At 42.1% G+C, this 12152-nt stretch overlaps 1 non-coding gene across 1 annotated transcript; it reads left to right on the top strand.

Annotated features, from left to right (window-relative positions):
* Positions 1-646: 646 nt before the first annotated feature.
* LOC122033148 lies at positions 647-752 on the top strand. The gene has a single exon (XR_006126399.1). It is a non-coding gene; the product is annotated as a small nucleolar RNA R71 (small nucleolar RNA).
* Positions 753-12152: the final 11400 nt, after the last annotated feature.

Here is a 12152-nt window from a genome sequence, read left to right as displayed (position 1 = left end):
TTCATTCTGACTTGAGATAATTTCTTCAAGCATCTTTTCAACATTTGACTTTGGTAAGCCTTGAGAAGATAGATGTTGAAAATTTTGTTGCCCAGCTTGGAAATTTGGTCTTGCCCCCATAGATGGTCCTTGATCTTGATTATTTCTGTAAGAAAAATTTGGATGACTCTTCCATCCAGGGTTATAAGTATTTGAGTATGGGTTGTTCTGCCTTTGATTGTAACTCATGATTGCATCACATTGTTCAAGTTGATTGATTTGTGCAGTGATAGCTCCCAATGGACATGAGTCATTTGAATGCTCTGAACTCCCACATACTTCACAAGATGTACTAATAGCATTGACCATATTAGCACTAGCCCCCATATTCTCAAATTTCTTTGTAGGAGCGTCCAATTTTGCAGACAAAAGAGTGACTGCATCTACATCAAACTTCCCTGATGATTTGATTGTTGGGTTTACAGAAGAATAGCCACCACTTCTTTCATTTGCCCATTGATGATGATTTTGTGCTACACTTTCAATGATTTCTTCGGCTTCATCTAAGCTTTTGTTCATAAGTGCCCCTCCAGCAGCTGAATCAAGGGACACTTTGGTATGATAATTGATACCATTATAAAAAGTGTGCAATACTAACCATCTTTCCAACCCATGATGTGGGCATTGTTTGAGCATACTATTATATCTATCCCATGCTTCAAAAAGAGATTCTGAGTCAGTTTGCTTGAAGCTTGCAATTAAATTCCTCATATGAGCTGTTTTTCTTGGTGGATAGAACTTATCAAAAAACTGTTGCTCACACTGCTCCCAAGTGGTGATGCTATTAGGGGCCAAAGAATTCAGCCATTGCTTTGCCCTATCTCTTAGAGAAAACCCAAATAACAATAATCTAACTGCATCTGAAGGAACTCCATTCATTTTCATGGTACCACATATTTCATAAAAGACCTCTAAGTGTTGATTGGGGTCTTCATGAGGTCCTCCACCAAATTGGTTCTGCTGCACCATAGATGTGATTGCGGGTTTGATCTCAAAGTTATTAGCTTCCACTGAAGGTCTTGAAATACTAGATCGAAAACCTCTTGCATAGGGTGCTGCATAATCCTTGAGTGGTTTATTTGCCATGTTCAAATGTTCCTGTTCTTCAATTTACCTTTGCAGAATTCTTCTTTTATGGAAAGTTCTATCAATCTCAGGGTCAAAAGGAAAGAATTCCCCTGCAAAGTTAGATCTTCGCATACACAAGGACAAGATAGCAAATGGCAATTCGACAGAAAAAGAAAAATAGAAGAATCAAAATTGCAGAATTGAATTTGTACAAAAAGAATTAACAAGAAGTGAAAGTTATACAAGAAAGTAAAAACAGAAATCTAATGATTTGTTACAACTATGCAATATGAAAGGAAAACAAATGTTATGTTTAGTCTAACTCAATTGATAATTCCTAATGTTATAGCGCAGTCCCCGGCAACGGCGCCAAAAACTTGTTACGATCCGCAAGTGTACGGAAATGTCGCAAGTAATATAAAAGATTATCGTATCCACAGGGACTGGAATAAGCACTAGAAATGTCCCAATGCGAATTAGCTAAACAATTATCTAATCATTTCAAATGCAAAGTAAGGGTAAACAAATCTAATATTAAAGATCAACAAACAAGAGTTTAGTGTTTTGGGTTATGATAAAGGGAGATTCTAGGAGTTTCGGTTTCTTTGTAAGATTTCTTGAGTGTAATGGTTCACCAATTCTTTTCCCTCAATTGTCAATCACTTGTAGAAAGTTGTCGGTTCTCTCTTGCAATAGATAACCGGCTAAGGACTGAGAAATGTATCTGAATATGATCAATTAGATGTGAACCTACGTTGTCCTTACACAGAAGCGCACCTATTACTATGCCTTCCTCGGATATCAACATAGAAGCACACAACTTATTAATCTATCAAGATACAAGGAACTAATCACAAAATCCATCCTACTCTCTTGAATATTCCTATTTCCTCTTCAAGATTATCTCTCAAACGTCCTTACACGGGCTTGCACCTGTCACGTGGATCCCTCGGATGATCGAGTGAGAGTTTATCTCTACCAAGTCCACAAGAAATCCAAACAATCAATCAAGAATGAGAATTAAGCACAAATCACCATTAATCATTCAATATCTAATTGATACAAGCAAGACAATGTCATTGAAACAAGAAAATGGCAAATCCATAAGAAATTACATCAATCCATCATACAAATACTCCCTTAATCCTAGAATACAAGATCTACTCCATGAATCGAGAAAGAAAACCCGAAGAAATAAAGATTACAAGCATTTCTTAAATCCCCAATCAAAGAAACCAAGAAAAGGGTGAAAGAGAAAACTTATCTATGAAGAAAGCCTCGTCTTCGGATCCAATCCTCGCTCCCGAGTCGAAATCATCAAGAACTCCCTTAGAATCGCCTAGAAATCCTCCCAAGAATGGGAGGAAACCACCAAATCTTGCCTTCTCCCAAAGGGGGAGAGATCCCCTTTCAATTCATGAAGGAAGGTTTAAATAGAGGAGGAAATCGGGCGCCACACGACCCCACGACACGACCGTGTGAGATTCACACGGCCATGTCCAGTTCCTTCTCTGCCAAAGCTGCACGGCCGTGTGACTCCACACGGCCAGGACCCTTCTGCTCTCTGGAAATGCTACACGACCGTGTGGTGCACACGGCCACCACCTGCTTGGTCTCTGGAAACTTCACACGGCCGTGTGATGCACACGGCCACCACCTGCTTGGCCTCTGGAAACCTCACACGGCCGTGTAGATCCACACGGCCACCACCTACTTGGCCTCTGGAAACCTCACACGACCGTGTAGATCCACACGACCACCACCTGCTTGGCCTCTAGAAACCTCACACGGCCGTGTAGATCCACACGGCCATGTAAGGCATCTGCTCTGATTTCTTCAAATCAAGACACGACCATGTGAGATTCACACGGCCATGTCCTCTTCCCTTCCTGTTAAGACTACACGGCCATGTGTGGTACACGGCCTGATGATCTCTCCCTTCAATTAATTCCAAACTTGCCCGAGGACGCATAATCTTCACCAATTTCGGATCCTGTGTACAGAAAATGCACAAAAAGCAGATCTCCGAACCAAAAAAGTAAATATGCTAAAAGGAAAGCTAGAAGTATAAAAATGCATAGATCAAGCATGCTCAAAGTATGTTAATGTGCATAAAAACATGCATAAAAGAGTATATAATCTACGCACATCAGAGAAAAACCCTAGGGGGCGGTAACCCTAGGTCGTAGGGGGTGGTAACCCTAGACGAAAAGTCCAGTCAGTCTAGAGGACCGGACTGACATCAGGTAAATCTCCTGAGTGGAGTAGGTGAGGACGCGTTCCCCGTAGAGGGAACAGTAGGCGTCGGGTCGACCTAAGGTTTCCAGTTGGAAATTCGAAGTCAGACCCGGACAGTCGGGAGACTGTCAAACTTTCATATTCATACTATTATTGTGTACTAACTTTGTGTTGTAGGTATTTTGGGACTAACATGTTTGTAGGTACCAAAAACACAAAGTAGACTTCGGATGAACAGTGTCCGAGGCGCCTCCATGGGGCTTGGAGGTGCCTCGGGTGCAAAGCCTGAGCTGTCCACGAAGCAAACTTGGAGGCGCCTTGAAGGAAGCTCAAGGCACCTTGGACTGGTGGATGAAGGCGCCTTGGAGAGCACAGAAGGCGCCTTGAAGAGATAAGTCACGACCAGTTTAAGCTTGATCCATGCGGGCGACTCGGCTAATTTAAGGTGCCTTGGATGGGCTTTAGGGCGCCTTGAGCACTGTTTAAAAGGGGGTTTCGAGTAGCACCTTCGAAAAATGAATTCCAAGCGATCCCTTTGCAACTAGTTGCTAACAAGATGACCCGGAAGTGCTACGACTTGACACCGACGACCCGAAGCTCTGAATCTTCAGATTACTATACTGTTGTTGGTATAACTGTCTTTTTCAATTGTACTTAATTGTAATATTTGTACTCTACTCGAGCTTATAGTTGTTGGCCACGGAAAGCGATCAAGGATCGCGGGCCTTTGAGTAGGAGTCGTCACAGGCTCCGAACGAAGTAAATTCCTTCGTGTTTGTGTGCTTGTTTTAATTTTTCGCTACTTATTACTCTATTAGTTTTTCGTATGATTTACGAATTCTAAAAGTGAAAGCCACGAGCGCTATTCACCCCCCTCTAGCGCTTCTCGATCCAACAGCCACTGACTTGATCTTGCAATCCTTGCCAGAAAGTTACAGTCAATTTGTTATGAATTACAACATGAATGAAATTGATAAGCTACTGCCAGAGCTGCTAAGCATGTTGCGAACTGCTGAGCTCAACCTTAAGAAGGTAAAGTCCAACTCCATTTTGTTGGTGCAAAAGCATAAAGGCAAGGGCAAGCCTAAAGATAAGGGAAAGTCCCAAGCCAAGGGCAAAGGCAAGGTAATGAAACCTAAATGAGGGGTTACCAAGGATGTTACCTGTTTCCACTACGGTCAGACCAGGCACTGGAAGAGAAACTGCAAAGGATACCTGGAAGATCTTAAGAAGAAGAGAAATGAAATTTCTACTTCAGGTATATATGTTATAGAAGTCAATCTTTCTATTTCTTCATCATGGGTATTAGATACCGGATGTGCTTCTCACATTTGTACTAATGTGTAGGCACTGAGAAATAGCAGGGCATTGACAAAGGGCGAGGTGGGCCTAGGAGTAGGCAATGGAGCACGGGTTGCTGCTGTTGCTGTAGGGACTTACTTTCTATCTCTACCCTATGGGCTTGTACTAGAATTAGATGAATGTTATTATGTGCCTGCTCTCACAAAGAACATCATTTCAGTTTCTTGTTTAGACAAGAAAGGCTTTTCATTTATAATAAAGAACAAATGTTGTTCCGTTTATTTAAATGATATGTTCTATTGTAATGCACCTATGATGAACGGACTCTACATTCTAGACTTAGAGAACCCCATCTATAACATAAGTCCAAAAGGTTCAAGTCGAATGAAATGAACCGAACCTATCTCTGGCATTGTCGCTTAGGTCATATAAATAAGAATCGCTTATCCCAGCTCCATAAAGATGGTTTGCTGGACTCATTTGATTTTGAATCATATGAGACATGCGAGTCATGCCTACTAGGTAAGATGACCAAGACTCCCTTTAGTGGACACAGCGAAAGAGCAACTGACTTGTTAGGACTTATACATAGTGATGTATGTGGCCTTTTCAATGTCACTACCAGAGGTGGTTATAGGTACTTCATTACATTTACTGATGACTTCAGTAGATATGGTTATGTGTATCTGATGACACATAAGTCACAATCCTTTGAAAAGTTCAAAGAATTCAAGAATGAAGTACAAAACCAGCTTGGCAAGAGTATTAAGATACTTCGATCAGATCGAGGTGGTGAATACCTTAGCCATGAGTTTCATGACTATCTAGCTGAGTGTGGGATTCTATCCTAACTCAATCCTCCTGGAACACCACAGTGGAATGGTGTATCTGAAAGGAGGAATCGTACCCTATTAGATATGGTACGATCTATGATGAGTCACACAGATCTTCCTATATCTTTTTGGGGATATGCTCTAGACACAGCAGCCTTCACACTTAACCATGTTCCATCCAAAGCTATGATAAAGACACCATATAGGATATGGACTGGGAGAGATGCCCAGATATCTTTTATGAGGATTTGGGGTTGTGAGGCTTAGGTTCAACGTCAAGTCTCGGACAAACTGGGACCCAAATCTGATAAGTGCTATTTTATAGGATATTCCAAGGAGACGAAGGGATATTACTTCTACATTTCCAATCACCACAAAGTGTTTGTGGCTAAGACTAGGGTATTTCTAGAAAAGGACTTTATTTCTAGAAAAACTAGTGGGAATACGTTCGATCTTGAAGAAGTTCAAGATATGGACCATAGCACTGAAGCCTTGATGAAAGTTGAACTGGAACCGCAAAATGTTGTGGGTGATGAGATTGTTGCACAAGGAGTTGAGCAACAACAACCAGTTCAAGTAGACCTACCTCTTCGCAGGTCTGACAGGATACGTCGTCAGCCTGAGAGATACTCATTTCTCTTGTATGACCATGATGACGTTATGCTCATTGAGAATGAGCCTACCTCTTATCAGGAATCTGTGATGAGACCAGATTCTGAGAAATGGCTAGAGGCCATGAGATCCGAGATGGAATCCATGTACACCAACCAAGTATGGACTTTGGTTGATCCACCTGAAGGCGTCAAACCCATTGGGTGTAAGAGGGTCTTTAAGAGAAAGACTGACATGGATGGACATATGCATACCTATAAGGGTCGTTTGGTAGCTAAAGGTTTCAAGCAAATTCATGGTATTGATTATGATGAAACTTTTTCTCCAGTAGCGATGTTTAAGTCCATTCGGATCATGCTTGCTATTGCAGCTGATCATGTCTGAGAAGCTTGACAAAACAGAGAGCTGGGAGAAAAAACCTACTGCTGGTGAAGAATAATACCTATAGAACGCCGATCCGAGAAACCAAAAGCGGATCTAAGAGAATGAAGTCCCGGGATGTCCTTCTGGTGCGAAGCTCCGATGGAGAGAAACAAATCCAACTGAAGAAAACCTAGATCCAGAACTCCCGAAGCTTCCTGGGTTACCTGCGCACCAAAGACCAACCAACACTATCGTCAGTGACCTAAGACCGGGGTGGGAATCCCTGGTTAGGCCCTCCGACGCTCAAGTTAGTGATATCTCTTTGTGTGGGAAGAGGAAGAAGAAGAAGATGAACAGTAACTAAGAATTAGGGTTATGAATGTGCGCAATGATGTGAACTTACCTTGCCAACGGAGAGGATTCCCCTTTTTATACCACTTCGTATAACCTCCGTAGTCATGAAGTGGACCCTAGTTTGTTAGAGTTTGTTATGATATGACGTAAGTTGCGTACTTGTGGAAATGACTTTTAAGGAATCTTTTTTGTACCCAGATGTACCTTCTTTGTCGTCTAGTACCTACAGAAAGGTCTAAAAACACATTTCCCGCCAAATATGTAAAACCTGTTATACAATCACATACTGTAAATATCTTCATTAACCTACTTTATTTGAAATATTTACTTCTATTCTGTTTCACAAGTTATTTCAAAGTGTATCTATCGTTCCTACTTGCCCCTCCTGTTTTTGCTATATCATAGATAGCTTGATATAACATTATTCCTTGCATTGGTCGAAGCTAAACTTAAACTAGGTTTGGTCAATTATTATTACCTCTCATGAGGCTCCTTGGGCAATACCTGTCCGTGCCCCTCTAGGTTTATTATTCCAGCTAGCAATGGGCTATATTTCATCAAGTATGTAATCTTGATCAATATTAGTATATCTTTTCAAGGTATTATTCAGCCTAGATTGGTCTACCTCTTTCAAGGTATGTCTCAGTCGATATTGCCCTACTCACTGGGAAGTGTATCTCGGCCGATATTGGCCTTCCTCCCTGAAGGTATGTCTCGCTCGATATTGACCTGCCTCCCTTGAGGTATATCCCGACCGATATTAGTCTACCTCCTTGGAGGTATATCCAGGCCGATATTAGCCTACCTCCTTGGAGGTATATCTTGATCGATATGGGTCTGCCTCCCTAGAGGTATATCTTGATCGATATGGGTCTGCCTCCCTGGAGGTATATCCCAGCTGATATTGGCCTACCTCCTTGGAGGTATGTACCGGTCGATATTGGCCTGCCACCTTGGAGGTATATCTCACTCGATATTGACCTGCCTCCCTGGAGGTATATCCTGCTCGATATTTGGCCTGCCCCCTTTGAGGTATATCTCGACCGATATTGGCCTTCCTCTCCGGAGGTTTATCCTGATCGATATTGGTCTACCTCCTTTGAGGTATATCCCGACCGATATTGATCTATCTTCTCAACTCGGCTATCTCCTTTCCTTTCCTCACTGGGGATCCATGAAACCTAACCCATATCAGCAGCATACCATGATAATGAGATCTAGCAGATGGATGTCAAAACGCATTTCTGAATGGAAACTTACTCGAGGATGTGTACATGAAACAACCTGAGGGTTTTGTAGATCCACTGCATACTGGCAGAGTATGCAAGCTGCATAAGTCCATTTATGGACTAAAGCAAGCTCACAACAACAATTCTAAAGTGATCCTTCTGCAACGTGCTATTCACGAGACACTCCGACTAAGCTACGACAAGTCCTCGACGACCCGAAGCCTTAATTCTTGTAATTCTGTTGTCAGTATAGCTTTCTTAATTCGATTTTGTAATACATATTTATACTTTGCGATCTGATAGTGAATTGCCCAAAGTAAATGCTTAATGTGTGTGGGCCTTGGAGTAGGAGTTGCCCAAGGCTCCGAACCAAGTAAAAAACACTAGGGTTCCTCTTTTTGTGATTGTTTTCTAATTTCGTTGCTTTACTCTTGAACGTTTTCCGAATTCGTAAAGTGAAAGCCATGAGCGCTATTCACCACCTCTAGCGCTTCTCGATCCAACATAAACCTCCATAACAGTCGATCAAGGACCCTAAGAAGTGACCGGCCTGACTTCCTTAGGGAGAACCGGAGACTTTAAATCTCTATAATAGTCGATCAGGGACCCTAAAGAGTGATCGGCCTGACTTCCTTAGGGGGGACCAGAGACTTTAAATATCTATAATAGTCGATCGGGGACCCAAACGAGTGACCGGTCTGGCTTCCTTAGGTGGAATCAGAGACTTTAAACCTCGATAACAGTCGATCGGGGACCCTAAGGAGTGACATACCTGGCTTCCTTAGGGGGAATCGGAGACTTTAAACCTCCATAATAGTCGATCGAGGACCCTAAGGAGTAACCAAACTAGCTTCCTTTGGGGGAACCTGAGACTTTAAACCATAACAATAATCGGAGACCCTAAGAAGTGACCGACCTGGCTTCCTTAGGGGGAACCAGAGACTCTAAACCATAATAGTCGATTGGGGACCTTAGGGAGTGACTAAACATGCTTTCTTAAGGGAAACCGAAGACTTTAAATCTTCTCCAAGATCAACTATAGATTTTAGCATCAACATTAATTATTGTGTAGATGTTTAATCTCGCCCGGCCATATGAATCCGACCGGTCCCTCATATAGTTAGGAAAGCCCGGAGAAGCATTTACATAGCAGATATTCAATTTCGCTCGGGTGTACTAATCCGATCGGTCTCTCATGTAGTTGGGCAAAGGCCAAAGGAGCATATATATTATAGATGTTTAATCTCATCTGGGCATGCAAATCCGATCGGTCTTTCATACAGTCGGGAAAGCCCAAAGAAGCATTTACATGGCAAATATTTAATTTCACCTGGGTATATAAATCCGATCGGTCTATTAGACAAGTTGAAAATTCTTCATATATAAGCAAGGCATTTAACTTATCATACAAACCTGGAGATCATCAAAAAAAAGTTCATTCATCATTATACATAATTCATAGGATAACTAGGCGATCCACTTCCGTTGATTATAATTTTTCTATGGGATTTCTCTGCATATGGTGAACATATTGAAAAATTTTGTTTATATAAACACTCGGGTGGTTCTGAAGATAAAAAATCACACAAGGAAAGACAGGTAAGTATAAATTTTCATTAACATTTTATAAACAACAAGTGTTATACAATGGTTAAGAAAGTATGTAAAAGCCACAAATACCAAATCCCAAGTTTACTCAAATTTTCTTAAAAGGTCCTTTGGAAGTCCTGGTTGAGCCATCGGTGATCTATAAACAAGGGAGGTGGGTCTTCAGATAGACAACCCCCCACTCTCAGTTGTTGGATTACTCCTTCAACAAATCGAGTGAGAGTTACTACAATACGTCTAGCATACTCCTCACCAAATTTAGGTGAACTTAAATAGGCTCTGTGCCTGCTTTGCCAGCGCTCTTTCTCGCCTGCCTTATATGCTTGAAATTCATATTGTAGGCTATCTTTTTCCTCTTACAAAGTAGTATTCTCTGCCTTAACCTCCGGTAGTTCTTTTAATAGCGAACTTATTTGCAAATCTTGGGCTCACAATCTTTCTTGTTGTTGGAACAATGCAAAGTCTTTAGAAGCCAATTCTGGCGCTAACTCAGGAGACCTCGAACCATATGATTGTTGTAACTAGTTTAGCAGAGTAGTTTTGTGAGCCACATCCGAGAGAGCTTTATCTTTTAAGGCCATCTCAACATCAAGCGTAGAATTAAGCCCTTGTAGTTATAGCTCCAAGTTTCACTTTTCTTCTTCTCGGGATTGTAGCAATTGGTGGGTATCTTGTAAAGCCTTTTCTAAGCTAGTAGTAAATTCAGCTTTTGACTGCATCTTATCTCGTAGCTGAGTGAGTTCATTGTTAGGGAGGTTGGAAGCAGCTTGCAATTCCTCCACTTTGTCCTTTAAGGTTTGATTAGTTTTCTCCAAATCCACAACTAGTTTGCCTAAATGTAGGCTCGAAGCATATAGCTAGATAGAATAATAGCATGGTTACATTTTGTGGGTAAGAAATAAGGAAATTAGAATTAAAAACTTACAGCGATAGCTTGACGACTGTGGTCATCAGCACACTCAGATAGGGTACTTCTTTTCATATGCGCTTGAGACTGTAACCAAGATTCAACTAGGGACCCCTTTACTAGAAGTAGTCCATACGAAGTAGGGGTAGAAGTTTGATCAAGTTGGGATGGAAATCCATGACCTTGTTTGAATAAAATGGAAGAGCTTGGGGAATCTGTAAATGGTGAATGGAAGAGATGGGGGAATTTGTAAATGGTGAAAAAGAAGGAAGAGGAAGTTCAGAAGCCTGTAAAGATGGGTTAGGAGATGAGTAGCTTGATAACGAACACTACAAGAAAAACCCTCATAGACATCGGTGGAACAACAACGGTTTTAAGCAAAAACCAATGTCTTTGAGTATTTTACACCGATTTTTCCAAAAACCGGTGTCTATAAGAACAGATTTTCGCTCATAGACATCGATTTTTTAAGCCGATGTCTATGAGCGCCTTTTTTTTTGTTAATAGACACCGATTTTAACAGCGGTTTTTAAAATCCGGTGTCTATGATAAAATAAAATAATTTAATTTTCCCATCAATACTTAGTCGAAATTTGCAACACTTCACTCTTCACTCCAAACCTAAACTTATATCGCATCGTCCACCGTATATCGTCGCGACACCACCACCACTTTCCTCCTCGCCGCTGGCCGTCCGACCATCTCTCTCAGCCTCATCTCCCTCTTCCCCTTTCTAGATCGACGTCCCTTCCTCTCTCGATTAGGATCAACACACGACGTCCTTGCTTCCTCTCTCCATCTCCGTGTCCGTCTACCCCTTCAATTTTGTCGTTTCCCCTCTAGATCCCTGTCAGTAGCGATCTAGTCTCGAGATCCAGTTCTTAAATTTCTGGTTAGAAGAAGCTTCTATAGATCCGGCTTCGGATTCGAGCCCTAGATCTATTTTTCGATGTGCACCCCCTCTTCCTCCGTTCTGATTTACGTTTGTTTGATATGTTTTTGATCTGGCAGATATGCTGACCAAATTCGAGACGAAGAGTAACCGAGTGAAGGGTGTGAGCTTCCACAGCAGACGTCCCTGGGTCCTTGCAAGCTTTCACAGTGGCATTATCTAGCTATGAGATTACCGCATGGGCACTCTCATCGACCGCTTCGACGAGCACCGGTAATATGTAGTCTTGAAGACCAAATTTAATGGGCCAGACGGTCAGTAATAATGGGCATTAAAAGTGATGCGCTGTGCTTTTGTCCTCCTCCGGCCCGCGACCGTCCCTCTTCCTCCTCCGTCGCCCTGAAACACTCACAGCGCTTCTGCTCACACCGCTCGCTTTCTGCGATGCGGCGCAAGCTCTTTCTTTCATCCGTCCTTCTCCACTTCCAAACCCTAGTCGCTCCTCCTACCAACGTCTCCGGCAGCCGCCCATACTCCACAACCTTATTTATTAGTCGATTCGGTTCCCACGACCGCTATTTATGGTCTAAGTGCTACTCCTCGGTAGCTTCCCAATCTCGCTTTCTTCCAAGATGAGAAGCAGGGTTACTTCCCTTCGAGATACTCCGAGGACGCGAAGAAAGGAAGATTGGTCCCCGTTAATGCCT

This window comes from Zingiber officinale, chromosome 11A, assembly GCF_018446385.1.
Source record: "Zingiber officinale cultivar Zhangliang chromosome 11A, Zo_v1.1, whole genome shotgun sequence".
Classification (NCBI taxonomy): domain Eukaryota; kingdom Viridiplantae; phylum Streptophyta; class Magnoliopsida; order Zingiberales; family Zingiberaceae; genus Zingiber; species Zingiber officinale.
Note: the sequence above shows the minus strand (reverse complement) of the source record. Positions and strands in the feature narration are given on the sequence as shown.